Source organism: Chenopodium album, chromosome 7, assembly GCF_948465745.1.
Source record: "Chenopodium album chromosome 7, dcCheAlbu1.1, whole genome shotgun sequence".
Taxonomy (NCBI): Eukaryota; Viridiplantae; Streptophyta; class Magnoliopsida; order Caryophyllales; family Amaranthaceae; genus Chenopodium; species Chenopodium album.
In genome coordinates, this window is record NC_137840.1 from 16,319,744 (window position 1) to 16,337,859 (window position 18,116).

At 35.2% G+C, this 18,116-nt stretch overlaps 1 non-coding gene and 1 pseudogene across 1 annotated transcript; one reads left to right on the forward strand and one right to left on the reverse strand.

Moving 5' to 3' along the window:
* The window catches only part of LOC145640054 (uncharacterized), a 198,152-nt pseudogene that overhangs the window by 51,184 nt on the left and 128,852 nt on the right, over positions 1 to 18,116 (reverse strand).
* Positions 12,019 to 12,125, forward strand: LOC145641350 (small nucleolar RNA R71). Its single transcript, XR_014115386.1, has one exon. It is a non-coding gene; the product is annotated as a small nucleolar RNA R71 (small nucleolar RNA).

Below are 18,116 nucleotides of genomic sequence, written 5' to 3' on the forward strand. Positions count from 1 at the left end.
TGTGTCAAATCCATTCATTTGATTAAAGTCTAATGCTATATGTAGCCATAAAGGCTATATATAAACACTAGATTAAACCCCGTGCAATGCACGGTTGTTAAATAATTCTAATGACAATAAATTTTATCAAAAATAATGTAGATATAAATATTATAAATAGAATTAGTAGTAAAAAGTATGAAATGTTGTGAAAGAAATTAATTACACATGTAATAGTTATAATGGGCAATTTGATATTTAAGGACATTTATTTAGATTTTATACAAACTAAAAGTCATAATTTAATTACAATAAGTTTTTTTTAGTAAGTGGTTTTAGAGTTATAATATTTTGCCAAGTATTCTCTAAGTTTCGCCTTTAGTATAATGTAACTGATTAAATACATTCTTGAAAATTGTATAAAATTAGGAATTCATGACAAAAACACGCATAATAAGTGTAACTAATGTGTATATTTTTTGATTTCTTAATTTTTCACGATTTTCAAGTGTAAATTTAATGCTTATATGTAGCCATAAAAGCTATGTATAACATTTTTGTTGATTAAATATTGTAATTGTATAAGACAACCAAAATGAGACAACCAAAATGAGTTGCAATTGAAGTACTATTTAGATCTTTGTGAATACTTAATTACTACGTATATCCTTATACTTCATGAGATATAGTCTAATTTTTTTTTTCTCTAAAATATGGTTACCCATCTCTTTATTAAAATATACTAGATGAAGCCCGTGCGATGCACGGTTTGTTAGTAGTTTTTTAAAAAAATATTTTTCATATTATGTGATTTTTGTTATTATATTAGCTTTAAAATATTAGATAAAATTCTTAATCTCAAAAGATAATATTTTGTATTTTATTAATTTAAACTTTAGTATCTTATTCGTCAATTTTGCTTACATGACATTTGAATTATTTAATTGTAAAAGAAATTAATAATCTCTTATTTAATTGGCTACAACTTAAATTTATAATCTTACATGGCGCGATAAGAAAATTAAATCCTACGTGGCTCTCTAAAAACTCGGGGAAAAACTCCCCTTTATATATATATATTAGATTGTATGAGTATCATTTAATTTACATAATCACATTCATTACATTATGAATCTATATTGCCTTTCTACACGTTTCTATATTAGACTTAATGCTTTTCTACACGTTTCTATATTGCTTTGACAAACAAGTACATTATGAATCTTTCTTTTTTATTGGAGTAATTTCGATTATGTAAATAAAAATCCACACGTGTTCCTAAATTCTAGCATCTTGTGAAGTCATGGAAAACGACTTTAGGTATGAAAGTATGACATTATTATAATTATTTTAATATGATCATCAAATTTAAGATGTGCATTAAATGCATAATTGCATACCACTGCTATACGACCATACTTCATTGTATACAGTTGGAAATTTATTATTGTACACAAACTTTAAAAAAAATCGGGTGTACAATAATTATTGTACATCCATTATAAAGATAACCTAAAGTGATTAAAAGTTACCCTTGAAATGAATAAAAGTTGCCCCAATATGAGTTAAAGTAACCCAATTCAAATAAAAATTATCTACGTTTTATTAGTAAAGAATCAAATTTTAAATGACTAAAAATCAATTATTAGTGATTGAATGTAATTAAATTACCTTTATAAAACTTCTGTTGTTGTTGATTTATATCAAAATTGTATTATGTTTAAAGTTACCCAAAAAAAGACAAAAAATTACCATAAAATTAGTTAAAAGTTACCCTTGTACTGCTCGATGTACACTAATATTAGTGTAAACCGGATGTATACAAAAATTTTTGATTATTGTATGGGAATACTGGGATATGCATATCATATAAGATTTGAGTGTTATTGACATGTTGATATGTTGTTATGAAAGGTTTTTAATTCACAACGGTGCCACGCTTCCCTCGAGGGAGCTATTTACGGGTTCATTTTTGTTAAATCCCCTAATATTATTATTTAAACTTAGGGTTTATTTATTTATTTATTTTTATTATTACAACCAATCAAAAAGTCATCCAAGCTTCCCTCTGTATTGTCTTCTAATATATGGTTTCTGCCCTCGTGGGAAGCGTGAATACTCACTCGACTACTTGAGCAGCCATTATTGGTACAATTCGTTGATCGCGAAATGCTCGTGTGTTTATACTCTCTGTTCCAGAGAATTGTCTATTGGCCCTTCTAAGATTTCTAGAGGATGGATTGAATAATACTTTGTATATTTTTATACGTAGGCCCCGTTCAATTCACCTTAAAAAAATAATATTAATTAAAAATAATTTCAGTTTAGTAAAAATAAGTTCAATTTAATAAAATTCACTTTTCTTAAAGAACAATTATAATAGAAAATCAGTAAAAATAATTTCACTTCAGCAAAAATAATTTCAGTTCAGTAAAATTAGTTTAAGTTCAGTAATTTTAAGTTCGGAAAATATAATTTTGTTTCAGTAAAAATTATTTCAATTCAGCAAAAATAATAAGGTGAAATGAACGGGGCCTTACACTAAATTATACATCATAATGTATGATAAAATTATAGATGAAACTATGAAAGTATTGATTCTTTTGAGATATACTCACACACTTTGATTCACCAAATGTATGCACCGAAGATTCTAATGTAGTCTTATGACTACTACAAATTTTTACAATAGACATCTAAGATTATTTATTTTTTGATTCATATTTAATTCGTAATTTTAAGTAAAATCATTTTTTAATTATTTTATACATATTTTTTATTTTCAGACTTTCAAAAATATCAACAAATAAAATTGGAGGATAAAAATTATTTAGAATTCTTTAGAAATTATTTTTAATTTATATTACTAATTAAAAATAAATTATAAAAAAAAAAAATCCTAAGACGTCCATTTTTAAAAATTGTGGTAGTCAAAAATCATAAGACTATTAGAAATTTCAATGTATACACCATTTTATTTGGGATGTTTTTTCAAAGAATGATACATGCTAGTTTTTGTAAGTAAGTAGAAGAACTATTATACTGATAAGTGTCATTTATGTCACTATTTTTTAGGATTTTCTAGTTAGTATTTCATAGTTTTGATATATTTTTACTTGCTTTTATTAACGTTTTATTACATTTGTCATGTTTGCGTGTGAAATGTCGTTATTGTTCAATTTTGGCTTTTTTGCATATTTTGGTTGCTTATTGCATTAGATTAAACTTTATTGTTTGTTCTTATGTTTAGGAACACTTGGATAAGTTCATTGTTCAAGATTGAAGAAATATAAAACATAAAAGAACAAGTAATGAAGAAATGTGCACTCAATTTGCAAAAGATCAAACTTCAAACACCTATATCTTTTGATCTACAAAACATTTTGGACTGATTCCAATTGGAGATGAAAGCTTATCTCGCCCAAAAGGTCATATGCTCAATTCCGATCTAAAATGAAGGAGTTATGTTCTTTTAAAGCTGAGCAGTTTTCTCTAGCGCGTAGGAGCGAGCGCGCAGTCTAAGAGGAGCGCCTGCTCTAAAATTTCTAAAACAATTCTGCCTCTTTTAGCTGCATCTAGGAGCACCCGTGCACAAACTTTGGAGCGCCCGCTCCTATACGTGTTGTTCATGGGCAATTTAGTAAGGAGTATGAATATATTTTTTTGCTCATTTTAGAGGTAGGAATTCATATTTTAAGTAGTTTTTAGATTAGGTTTGGGTTTTTAAAGAGAGAAAAACTCAATACTTAGAGAGAGAAAGTGAGAAGCATAATGGTTTTCATGGATTTTAGATAATCAAAGGAGGAATTAGATAATTTGAATATCTCCATCTTATATCAATGAACATTCTTACTCTCTTTTCTCTTTATGCTTTATTTAATTGCTTTGTTAATCATGTTTGAGTAGATTTCTTTCTACCAGATGTTGAGTGAAGCTTTGTAATGGTTAATTGAGTTTATTTGAGATAAATTTGATGATAATTGTGTGATTAAATTGATTATATTGATGATGACATGTTGTTTGTTTTAGATTGAATTGATCTCTCATGATATCAAACTTATTAATTACATATTAGTTCTAGTTTGATAAGGGATTTTAAATTAGAATTGATATATTTGATTGTATTTTGGGTAAATTTTCTTTTGCGCACCTAGTCAATGAGAGATTTAGGTTAGGAATTATAGAGGTGCTCTTGAGTGCAATTAATTCCCATTTTAATTCTTTCTTTGCATGATTGATTATTAAATGGATTCTCATTAACTTGTTAATTGTTTGAAGTTGATCTTTGCCCCTAGCAGACTTTATAATATCTTGTTCTTCATATGTGTATTAGTTTAGTTGTAGTGTCCTTTATCCATAAAACAACTTCAGCGTACTTAAGCATTAGATCGAGAATAATCTAACATTACCGTTCCGTGTGGTTTAACTCCCAACTTACCACTAGAATTTTTTAGGGGGTTAGTTTAGTATTATAATAAATTTTTTTTGGCCGTGAGGAGGGTAGTCAATGACCTAATTTTCCCGCGTTCAAAATGGCGCCGTTGCCGGGGAACGGTGTCAATGTTGATTTTTTTTTATTGCTTGAGTCTAGGTCTTTGTGTATACTATTGTTTTTATTTATTTTATTTATTTGTTTGATTGTTTTTGTTAAAAAAATGGCATGTTTCTCATTTCTTCAATATGATAATGAGCCTTTTTGTAACTATTTCAATAGACTTGAGGGATTTGTTGATCCTAGTTGTTGTATTCTTTAGGGGACTTTTGAGATTTGTTATTTTGGTATGAATGAGAAGACTAGGAATATTGTTGAAAGCATGTATAATGGTTAATTAGAGCATTATCAATTGATGATGCTTTAGATTTTTATGGTTGGTTTGCTAGGGATGTTTATAATAGGGGTAATCATGTTTCTAATATTGATGTGCAATGTCTCGATTCTTCTAATGTTAACATGAATTCCCATGATTTGTCACATGATCTCATTAGTGAACCTAAAAGAAATGATTTTAACTCTATTTTCCCTAATGTTCATGATGATGAGGTGCATTCCAATGTTGATGAGCATGGTGTATTTCAATATTCTTCATTATTTAGCATGCTTTCTTATGATGTACCTTTTTCTCCCAATAATGAATCTTGTATGCTTGATTGTGCCTCCTCTCCCCATGGTGATGATTATACTCATCCTTTTGATGTTGATGTTTACAATCTTGGTTGTGATCCTTCTTCCTTTATTAACCCTCAATTTTTTTCATCTTGTGAGTCTTCTATTGATTATTTAGAATCCCTTATTAGGCGTGTTGAGCTTGATTCTAATTTTGGGCTAAGTAAGGAGTTGTTTTTAAATTGTATGAAATGTCAATTGGAGATGATGAAAAGTAGTGAGGAGCGTATTGAGGAGGTAATGAGGAGAAAGGAAGAGATAGAAAGCCAGTTGTCATCTTTGTTGCATGATCTTAAATCTTTCAAATACCATGTGTGTGTTGAGGATGATGATGATGATGTTTTAATGCAATCAAAAGAGTGTGAGGAAGACATTAGTGAGATTTTTAGTGAAGGAAAACGAGTTGAGAATGAATTAAATGATGATTTTGTGAATGCAAACCCCCTTTCTTATTTTGATGAATATCAAGTGCATATTTGTGATTTTTCTATCCATGAGTATTTGGACTCATTTGAGGTTATGTACCATACATTTTGTGAGGTTCAAATAAAAAACCATAGCCTTTTTGAGTGAGTTCATTGAGAATGTTTCATGGGAAAAAATGAGTTTGAGATGAATTTGTATCCATTCTGCATGGTTTTGAGATCTTAGGCATTTAGATTTCTAAGGGAAATGTTGTTTATCATTGTGATAGGGAAGATGAGGTTGTTTATCTTGGAGATTGGTTGTTTGAGGGAAATGTAGATCATGAGTGTTCTTCTTTTGAGAATTCAATGAATGATTTTCATTTCCTTATTAATGATGTAATGCAAAGGTGGGGAAAAAAAGATCAATTGTGAGACCATTTCTCATATCCTTTCTTCTCACATCCATTTTTCAAGGAACTTTAACCATATCCCCCTACTATGCTATGTCCCTCCCTTTTTTCGTCAAGGAGCCTATTGGAGACTCTCCTTCTATTTGTGATATTCAAGCTCCCCACTCAATGATAATTGAGGAAAAGGGTGATTTTGCCACCCATAAACATTTTGAGGAAAGTTTTCCTTCTTCTTCTTCTTCTTATTTTGTTGAATTTTCTTTCGATTTTTCTTCTTTTTCTTTGCATCTCTCTCCTCATTTGCGTGCACTAACCTTTCTGTATGTCCTCTTCCCCTCATTTTCCTACTTGTTATCTTATGAGACGTGTAGTAGTGCATTTGACAATCTTTTGCGTTCGTTGCAATATTATTTACTAGAGCGGTCAAACTTAGACCTTAAACAAGCCTTTCTCGGGAAGTAACCCGTGCTTTATTGCTTTTATTCTCTTTTCTTTTTAGAATAGTTTGTGACTCATGGAATTGTTTATGTGCTTTATGTTAGGTACATAAATTGACATACTCTTATGCATTGGTTTTGACCAAGAACCAAGGAAATTTGGCTCCACTTTTGCTAGCACATGGAAAACAAGATTCAATTTTAGAGGTAGTTGGTAGAGGGATAATCGGTCGTCGGACAATCACCCTAAAACCAAACAATATTTCTTTCTAAACAAACCTAAGACAAGTCTAGGGTAAGTAAAGGATCGTATCCACATGGAATGGGTAAAGAACACCAAGAGTATGAAACGGTTGTAAGCTAATTCGGTCACAAATTGGGGGTTTTGATTAAATAGCTACTATGGAGACAAAAACTAGGGGGAAATGGGACACAACACCTACCAAACCGATGGGCCAAAACAATAGGCAAGCATGAACACAACTTGGGTGAAAGAAAGGGCACTCAACATTGCCTTCTTTCGAAGCCATAACATTAAGCATTCCTAAACCAAACTCAACTAATAAGATAGGCCAACCAAGTCTTAACGATGTGAAGTAGACTACTAACTCGGGTTTGTCTTTTGATCGGTCCAAGAAAGCATTAAGGCACAAACAATTGGGTTTTGTCACCTAATTGTTGCAACTAAGACTACTACATCATTCAAACAAGGAACCGTAATCAAGAGGAATTTAACATAATCATATAAGAAAAGGCTCACAACTAGACTCCATCTCTCAATGCAAGCATAGAAGTGAATATATGAGCAAAAAGTGGCCATCCAAATACACATGCAATTAACCAAATCTTTAACAATCAATTATAAACCCAAAATGAACATGCAAGCACAAACATCAATCAACCCATGGCTAGGTTAGGTCTTCACCCAACCCCTAGCTATTAAATACTCATAAATCATGGTGAAAAAAATCTAGCAATTTAATCTAGGGTTAACATGAATTCAATTAAAATAGGAGATAGATTAAACAAGGATGGTTGAACATGCAAGAAAAATTAACAAAGATTAAGCAAGAACTAAGATTAATCAAAGATAAAATCAGAAAAATAAATAACAAAGGAGAGATAAAGAGATTACTAATTGATGCTTCAAGATTGAGAAAAATTGTTGCTGGAATTGATAGAACAAACTTCAAATGATTCTTAAAATGATTGAGTTTTGAGGAAAACTAAACTAATTAAAGAGGGTTAGAGAAACTAAGGACCTAAGAAAACTAAAGGGAATTAAGAGAGAAGAAGCCCCATATAAATTAGCCCTCAAAAACTATTTATAACCCCCAATTACATAGTAAACTCCGCAATAGAAAGCTCGCAGGACCTATCGAGAGCGGCCTCTCCAAGGCATGGAGAGGCCTCTCCTAAGGGTTGGAGAGGCTTCTCCATGTCTTAGAGAGGCCACTCTAAAGTGGGAGAAATTGGGACAGAATGTTCCGTAGCAGGGTGGAGAGGGCTCTCCAAAAAGGTGGAGAGGCCGCTCCCCTATGTTGGAGCGAGAGGCCTCTCCATGCGAAAATTCTTGAATCTGTCAAGGGAGGCAGGAACTTTTGCATCAAGGTGGAGAGGCTCTTCGATGACATGGAGAGGTCTCTCTAGGTGGAGAGGCCGCGCCAAGATCAGGAGAGGCCGCTCCTCATTATTTCCTCACTTGTGCAACAATTTGGCAGGAACTTTTGGTGGAGCTTGGAGAGGCCTCTCCAAGGACTAGGAGAGGCCTCTCCACAGCACATCTCTCTTTCTTCTTGACTTGGCTCCTTTTCCTTGGATTCTTTCCATCATCTTCTTGCTTCTAACCTTGGTTCATCATCCATAGGCTTCAATTGGTCGTCTTTGGACCTAAAATCTCAACAAAAACACTAACAACCCATGAAGTATAGGATACACAAAAATTGCACAATAATAGAATAAAAGTGAACTAAAACACTGATTTATCAAGTAAAGAAGGGTCAAAAACACCCTAAAATCATACTAAATAACAAGTTATCAAATCCCATCAAGCTAAGCTTTTGCTCGTCCTCAAGCAAAACAAACATTTCAAACCAAAAAAGGAAAATAACTTGTTAATAATCAAACCAAGGGAGGCAACAAAGAGGAAGCACAAATACACAAATCCGTATGGTAACAACCATAATCACTTTTAGCACAAGTGAAAAGAAATTTAAACCCCTAAGTCGCCTTGGAGGACGAGTTTTTATCTTGTGAGGATTTCCAATGAGCATAACCCGCAACTCACACAAAAACCAAAACAAACCATCAATGGTTAGACAAATTCCAAAGTTTTTATCGCCCAAGTTAACTCATCGGGATATGAATCACAAGCAAGATAAGTGAGCAACTTTTGAGAATTACCAATCATATAAATGTACACATGAGTTGGGGGTAAAGAGAAGAACTAAGCAAGGTTACACTAGGCTATTTCCTTAGACCTTTTACTAGTTTATTAGAGCACATCTAGATATTCCAAAGTTATCACAAGCCCTTTTTCGGTTATAAAATCTCAAAATGCTAGTCCACCTCCTAAAATGCACACCCAAGGCCCTTTAACTACACTTTAAATCGAGAATTTCACAAGATATAACAATGTAGAAACGGTGTGGGGGATATCCACAAGTTAACCTCTAAAGAAGAGAAAATAATTTTTTTTGAGAATTTAGGGGGGAGTTTTTGTTCTCCCTTTTTTTTTTTTTTTTTTTTTTTTTTTTTTTTTTTTCTTTTTTCTTTTTATGCTCTTCTTTTTTTCTCTCTCTTTTTTTTTTTTTTTTAATTTCATTGCCCTCGCTTCTTGTAACTGTGAGCGGCTCTTTCCTTATTCAAAACATGTGGTTGTTATGCCACTTATTACACATGATACAAGTAGAACCACTTCCCTAATAGAGTTTCATTTCGGGGAGGAGGAGGATGCACATCAAGGGCACAAGGGACCACAATCTAAATCAAACATATATTTCTTTGGGCAAACTTAGATAATATCCTATGCTAGATGTGCAATTGAGCTTTCATCGGTTTTCATTTCTTAGACACTAATGCAATCAAGGTTAATAATTCTCTAAATGACCCCAACTCTTGCATACACCCTTCTAAGAGAACTTTACTCATCACTCAAGAGTCAATCAAGAAAAACACATAAATATCGTCATTTGAGTCTCATCCTTGGGCATTTTTTTTGTTTTTCATTGTTTTGGAAATATTCACAATACTAACTAGAAAAGGGGAAACTAATATTCACATTATAAGAATTTGGATTTCAAGGAAGCAAATTTGGATTTAGGGCCTTGGATATTAGAGAAGTGATGAAACAACCAAAACAAACCAACGTTTCAAGAAGGCATGCAAATGACTCCCCCCAAGCTATCATAAACATTGTCCTCAATGTTAAGCAATAAAAGCACATAAAAAGGGGGAGAAAGAAGACTAACTCAAGGATCGAGCCTTCTTTGAAGCTTTAACCTCCCTGGTACCTTGGTTCTTGTTGGTTATTGTTGGAAGACTTGAACTTTGTGTTTTTTTTAGTAAAATAAAAAATACTCGGGTTGCCTCCCGGGAGCGCTTCTTTAACGTCACTAGCTTGACGCAAATTCGAAAAATATCCTCAAGGTGGGATAAAGTTCAAAACTATTTCGTAACCATTGTTTTCATCATTACAACTTGCCATCTTAGGCAAAACCAAATTGTTTTCATGACTAACACCTACTCCATTTTCATTTTCAACTTCTTTTGAATGCTTCTTCTTCCTTTTTCTCTTTGATTTTCTCTTCCTCTTTTTTTTGAAAGCTTTGATGTCACCCTCTTCATCCTTGTGAGCACTAGACTCACCTTCTTCAAGCATTGTCTTGAGACAAGCAAGCATGACAATCACCTCATCAAATCTATCCAAACCTTGCTTTAACTCATGGACATTAAAAAGAGGATTAGTAGCACAAAGCATTCTCAAATCATGCAAATCATTATCACTAATAGCATCTAGTGTCATGCAATATTTTGTGGGGGAAGGACTTCCTCTCTTGGGATCAATAGTAAGACAAATTTATCATCACCCACATTCAATGTGAGTTTTCCTTCCCTTACATCAATGATTGCACCACCCGTTGCTAAGAAAGGTCGACCTAGGATGATAGGGGAAAGAGCATCTTCCGTCATTTCTAGCACAAAAAAACAACCAAAATGATGAAATTACCTACCTTAAAAGGGACATCCTCAACCTTACTTTTAGGGAATTTGGTGGATCAATTGGCAAGTTGAAGAGTGACATTAGTGGGTACTAAACCACTTATACTAAGCTTCTCATAAACCGAAAAAGGCATCAAACTCACACTAGCTCCTAGATTACATAGGGCATTTTAAAAAGAAATGTTCTAAATAGAGCAAGGAATAGAGAAACTTCTGGGATCTTTTAGTTTAGTGGGTGAGTGGTTATTGATAATTGCACTACAATTTTCGGTTAAGCTCACTGTGGTGGACTCACTCTAACAACCATCTCATCCTCACTTGACTTAGATACCTCACATTGTTTTTCTTCTTTGACCTCCTCACTCTCACTCTCATTTTGCAAGCTCATTGGTGGAGTTTCATCTATGCTAGTTCTACATCTATTTATGATTGCATTACAATGTTCCGTTGGATCAATGGCTTGACTAGGAAAAGAGGTGCTAGAATTGCTACTTTTAAGAGCATTACCTAGTTGAGTTATTTGAGTTTTTAGCATCTTTTGATACTCTCCTCTAAGTCATTGGTCTTCTTGCTTTGAGCATTAACAAAATTTTCCATTATTATTTCTAGACTTGACTTAGGAGGGGGAGCTTGAATCATGAGAGGAGGTTGAGGGATAGGAGCAAGGGTAGGTCTATTTCCTCCATTAAAACCGGGTGGGTTATTGTTAAAAGAACATTGACCTTTTTAGTGGTATCTATTGTCATTTTGATGGTTCACTTGATTATTTGACACATAGTTACCATTACTTTGGTTCCTATAATTTCCTTGATTATTGTTTTTGGCCACTATATTAACCTTGATCATTTCCTTAGGTTTGCCCCCCTTTCCAACCAAAGTTTGGGTGATGTTTCCATCCCTCATTATAGGTGTTGGAATAAGGGTCATACCTAGGATTGGTTTGACTATTGTTGATTGCATTAACTTGTTCCATGGAAGGGAAAGGGGAGCATGAATCATTTAGCAAATAGCATTTCAAAGTTACATGATCATTACTTCCACAAGTATCACATGACATCATTTGTATTGACATATTATCATTTAATGAACTAGATGCATATGAATATTCACGTGGGGAAGGGGATAGAGAAGAGGATTGAAGTTGATCAAATTTAGAAGACAAAGCATCTAATTTTGAATTAATCAAGTTGATAGCATTTACCTCATACTTTCCCCCTTTCTTGGAAGTGCTTCTCTCATCGGCGCTCTAATCGGTTTAGTTTTGAACTATATCCTCTATGATCTTTAGTGCCTCCGTGGGTGGCTTGTTCATGATAGGTCCACCCGATACCCCATCCAAGAGTATGCAGCCCGATCTCAAGAGACCTCTATAAAACCCATAGAGAAAGAGCCAATCTTCCATGCCCTTGTGGGGGCATTATTGTTGGCAGCTCTTGAATCTTTCCCAAGCATCATAGATAGACTCGTCGGGGTCTTGTTGAAAGTTTGATATCTTAGACCTCAACTCCGCTGTTTTCCCAAGAGGAATGAACCTCCCAAGGAATGCAGAAGTCACCTCGTTCCATGTGTTCAATGAGTTTGGAGGCAACCTATCAAGCTAATCACTTGCCTTGCCCGTTAAAGAGAATTTGAACATGCTTAAGAGAATGTACTCCGCAGTCACCCCATTTGCCTTCACGGTGCTACAATACCATGTGAATTGCTTAAGGTGTGCAATGGGATCCTCATGATTTGCCAAGAGAATTGATGACCCTCAATCAAGGTGATAAGGGCGGGCCTTATCTCAAAGCTGTTTGCTTCTATAGCGGGAGTGGCAATCCCACTTGCTTCTTGATATGGTGGAGGAACACCAAACTCTCTCAAAGTTTTGTTCAGAAGAGCCATTTCGAATTGGTGAAGAGGTGGAGAAGTTGGAGAATTTGTCCTCAGTGACTCTAATGGAGTGGTGTCTCCACTAGGCTCACTATAACTAGAGTGATCGGACTCAACTACCACTTGTGACTTGCTTGATGTAGCACCACTATCTATAACCCTCTTTTCTCTTCGATTTGCCCTTACCAATTTTTCAAGCTCAAGGTTCAACGGCACAAGAGGAAGTGCTCTTTTGTTGCGTTTAGGCATAAAACAAAGAATATTAGATGGGAGATTAGTAGGTTAGTCAAAGAAAACAAAGAAAAATAAAACTATACAAATGAACTAGACTCACATATCTCACAAGTAACTCAATGCTTAACGCCATTTCCCGGCAACGACGCCATTTAAGTAGAGGGATAATTGGTAGACGGACAATCACCCTAAAGCCAAACAATATTTATATCTAAACCAACCTAAGACAAGTGTAGGGTAAGTAGAGGATGGTATCCACAGGGAATGAGTAAAGAACACCAAGAGTATAAAACGGTTATAAGCTAATTCGGTCACAAATTGGGGGTTTTGATTAAATAGCTACTATGGAGACAAACACTAGGGGAAATGGGAACCGACACCAACCCAACCAATGGGTCAAAAAAATTGGCAAGCATGGACACAAATTGGGTGATAGAAAGGGCACTCAACATTGCCTTCTTTCAAAGCTACAACATTAAGCATTCCTAAACCAAACTCAACTAACAAGATAGGCCAACCAAGTCTTAACAATGGGAAGTAGACTACTAACTTGGGTTTGTCTTTTGATCGGTCCAAGAAAGCATTAAGGCACAAGCAATTGGGGTTTCTCACCTAATTGTTGCAACTAAGACTACTACATCATTCAAACAAGGAACCGTAATCAAGAGGAATTTAGCATAATCATATAAGAAAGTGCTCACAACTAGACTCCATCTCTCAATGCAAGCATAGAAGTGAATATATGAGCAATAAGTGGCCATCCAAATACACATGCAATTAACCAAATCTTTAACAATCAATCATAAACCCAAAATGAACATGCAAGCACATACATCAATCAACCCATGGCTTGGTGAGGTCTTCACCCAACCCCTAGCTAATTAACTACTCACAAATCTGAAAGGAATAGTGTCCTTCAAACAAGTGTATTATTCTGATAGTGGGTTCAGAATTATTAGAAAGCTAATATATTCTGTAAGGTCAAATGATCGGAAAGCCTGGGTGGAGGCCACTTCCGATCAGTAATATTAATGCATAATTAATATTACAACTTAATCTTGACTGAAACCTTCGGGTAACACCCAAGCAATCAACGAGCCGAAGCGACTAATTAATTCGGAAGGAATTAATGAGTTGACCGAGTAATATTTATTTAGACGTCGAAAATTCGAGCTTAGAGCGTCGAAACCAAGCGTAAAAAATCGAGTCGAAAAAAAATAAAAGACGATACGTGCAAATAGTAATAAATCAACATAATTCCCAAAATAACCCTAGCATCGGGGTGCATCGAGCAATCCGAGTGCTAGGGGCATAATGCATAGCATGGTGGTTAGCATGCGCACCAAGCCAAGCCTAGGCTGGTTGGTGCGTGCTAGCGCACCATTGCTAGTAGCCAAGGCAAGCCTCAGCACCTAGGGGGAGCAAGCAGCAGCAACCCGCACTTGGAGTGCGGGTCTTGCTGGCTGCAAGTAGCAGCAACCCTGCCTCCATTGTGCGGGTAGCTGGGCCGAGTGCAAGGGAGGATTAAATGAGAGCCTTAAAGGGAGAGGACATGTGGCTCTAGGAGAGGGAGAGAGTTGGGAGCAAGTTTAGTCCCCCCTCTCCAAGTGGTCCTCACTTGCTCTCTCATGAATAGTTGACACTTGTTGATTTATTAATAGTTTGCTTAAATAATTTTATTTTACCTTTAAAATAAAATGTGAAAATCTCACTATCCCGCATTGGTGGGAGAGACAATCATACTCTCATCATTTCCTATAAATACCCAAGTAAGGGCATTGGAAATGATGTTTGAGTAAGAGTTGGAAAAGGGATCACAAGTAAGTGAAAACCTTTGAACTCAAGAGTTGGAAAAGGTATCACATTTAGTGAAAGCCTTTGAACTCAATTATTCGGGTTTATAGGTTGGGTCTTGCTTACCCCAAGACATTGGACCTTATCGATGATCGTTATTGCGGGTGGATCATCGTCAGAGGTTTCGTAATTTCGAAGCTAGCTTTCCAGTAAGAGCCCAAGCAGTCGGGCGAAGCACGCTCAAAAGGTAATAGTTTTATCTTAATATTGTGATTAATTTAATTATGTTTATGGTTATATTTATTGCGAGTGCGGTCTTGTTTTTAGGTTTGTTTCTGCAGTGAGTCGAAATCACCAAACCTCAACAGCAATATCGGAGCCTCGCTTGTTTATTTTTAAAATCATAATATTATTCAAGGAGTTTTTATGGCTTAATTTTTCTGGTTTAAAGTTGCTAATTAGATTAGTAGCTCGTTTTATCCATCTTAACCTCGTATTAGAGCTAACTTTAGCTCCCAAACCCAGATTTCGACCCAAAAATAGTGAATTTTGGGTGGATTAGGCATTCTGGAAATGGTTTTACCCATTTAGGACTCGGTTTTTAGCCAAAAAAACAACCAAAAATGCACTTTTCGAGGGGTTTTTCATTTTTACAAAAAATTTTAAGTCTTTCTAACCTTGAAAATTAATTGCATGTTTATGGTTGCTACGTAATTGGTTCAATACATATTTTATATGCAATTTTAAACCTCTTTAGGCATGATTACTTGGTGGTAATTTGTGTTTGAAAGCTTGGTTTTATTTTTCACATAATTGCAAATTGATTTCATTAAGTGTGAAATTGTTGTTCTTTGAGGCTTCTAAGTACTAAAGATTCAATCTTTAATTATGTTAAGTGATTGAAACTTTGAGTTACTAAATTCCATGAAATTTTGTTGAAATTTGTTGATTTAATCATTTTTTAATTGATTGGAATCATAAAGTTTGAAACTTGTCATAGAAATTTGTTTATCTTCATATTGGAAGATATAATTTTTCAAGGACTCACAAGTATTAAAATTGGAATCTTTATTGAACTTATGCTCATTTTTCCAACTCCATTTTATTTTGTCAATACTCAAGATTAATTTAAATTGATTAAATTAATAGTGAGTAATTTCCCTCTTATTTTTGTTGCACCAAGTTAAACCAATTTTTATTAAAGAATGGTTCTTGGAAATAGTTTTGGTTACATGCACATGGATGATTTTATTTAAGTTAGACTTGTTTAATTTTTCAATTTTCCTCATTAAAATTAGTTCTAAAATTAATTTGAAATTAATAAATTGTCACTCGAAATTTGGGATTGAAATCCGGAGGCTATGGCACGCAAATCGAGGCAAAGCCTCCCTTGGCTAGCCGGGCTTCATAGCAGCCCGCATGTGGCTGACAAAGGGACTGCTCGATGGTTGTGTGCGGCCATGTGCGTGGCATGCGCGCCCAGCCACAGCGGCAACGCAGCAGCGTGCTGCGGCTATGCTACGTGCGTGCTTGTTGCTGCCGTAGCGCAACAGATGGCTGCTATGGTGCGGTAGGGTGTGCGAGCGTTTTGAGTGCGTGTGTGTACTTGTTGTTTTGGTGTAAAGGGGCAAGCAGCCGTGGCCTTGTGTCTATCACCTTATACCCGTAGCAAACGCTACTAGGCTTTACCTAGCTAGTGCTTTGTGGGGTGGTGAAGGCACGTGCGGCAAGCCGTATAGTGCTAGGTTGTTAGACAACCTTGACTTTCATATGGCACGTATGTATTGCATGAACCACTTGAGTACGGTTGGATTTGTGTTTTCTTATTTTGCCGTTTTAATTATTTCATTAATCTAATTTGGTTTTAAATATTTTAATAAATTTTGGAGGCTAGGCTAGTATTATGAATGGTTTTTCATTAAAATTCTTTCAATTGTAGAATCTTATCTTCAACTATCGACAACAATCTAATATTCCCAGATCTTCCCGAGAAGTTACCATTTAGCTTGAATTTGGTGAACTTTAAGGAATGAGAGGAAGAACTCCGTTTGACCCTCTGCAATTGCTACCTAGATCATACCTTGGATACACACATCCCGAGTTTCTACTCAAAAGGTGTTATGAGCGATGAGGCTCATGAGGAGTGGAGTTATGATTGCAAGAGAGTCTCTCGACTCATGGAAAACTCCATTTTGGAACAGAGGAAGAAGAAATTCTCCAACTGCCTTCCAGATGTACTCCTCAAGGCTCTAGAAGATGTGGTCAATCTGAGTGTCACAAAGAGTGACAGGGGAAACTATGATGGACTTGTGGAAGAAGTGACTAGGTCACTGTCTAACATGAGGATCAAGCCACTGCAAGATGGATGTCTCAGCAAAGAGAGGCAAGAAGTATGAGCTAGGGTCTATAGTGCAAGACTTAGAACCGGGATGCCACTTCAAACCCATGTGCAAAAGATGACAAGGTTATTTAACCATCTGGAACTGATTGGTAGACCGGTGGAGGATGAGCAAGCGGCTCATATGCTTTTAAGCTCACTCCACTCGGGGTACGTTGCAACTAAGATGCGACTTACCAACAATCGAGACAAACTGTCCTACAAGGAAGTTGTCCAAGAGCTCCAGAAAACCTATTCTTGCAAGGCGGCTAAGTTTACTCTAAGGCCCAAGAAGAAGGAGTTCATGAACAAGGCTAAGATGCGCTGCTTCTATTGTAGTAAGCAAGGTCACTACAAAAGATAATGTAGCGATTATCTGGAAGATGAGGCAAGCGGAAAAGAAGCCTCAATCTCAGGTATCATCTTGACACTTGAGTACAAGCAATTTGTAAGGTATTAGATACCGGAAATTGACTCACTTTATGCTCCTATTTCAGGAACAAAGTGAGCGGAGCTTTTTAAGTGGACATGAATGCACAAGTGGAAGAAGAAGATAATCTATCCAAAGAAATCTTGTAATCTCATGTGTTTTGTCTAAATTCTTAAACTTGTTGAGTTTTATCTACCATACTTTGATCTTGTGACGTTGGACGTCATTTTAACCTTGATCGTAAGACTTTTGTTTCATGTCTTGTTTATATTTATGGAAATGGCACTTTTGTGTGTTTAGACAAAATTGTTTATTATGGTACCAAAAGAGCTAAGACCAAGGAGTCAAATCAAACTTACTTGTGGTATTTTCGTCTTGGCCACATTAACAAAAAACGCATCAAGAAGCTTCTTCAAGAAGTCGTTCTTGACTCTTTCGATTTTGAATCTTTTAAGAACTGCAAAGGATGTTTATTAGGCAAGATGATAAAGCAGCCATTCTCCAAGTTGGGAGAAAGAGCAGGTGACTTATTAGGTCTAATACATACTAATGTACGTGGACTAATGAGCTCTGCCACAAGAAATGGACATCGATATTTCATCACTTTCACAGAGGACTATAGTAGATATGGCTATGTCTACCTAATGTCGCATAAATCTGAATCGTTTGACATGTTCAAAGAAGTTCATAGTGAAGTGGAAAATCAGCTTGGCAAGAAAATCAAAGCCCTTCGATTGGATCGGGGTGGTGAATACGTGAGCCAAGAATTCGATGACCATCTGAAAGATCAT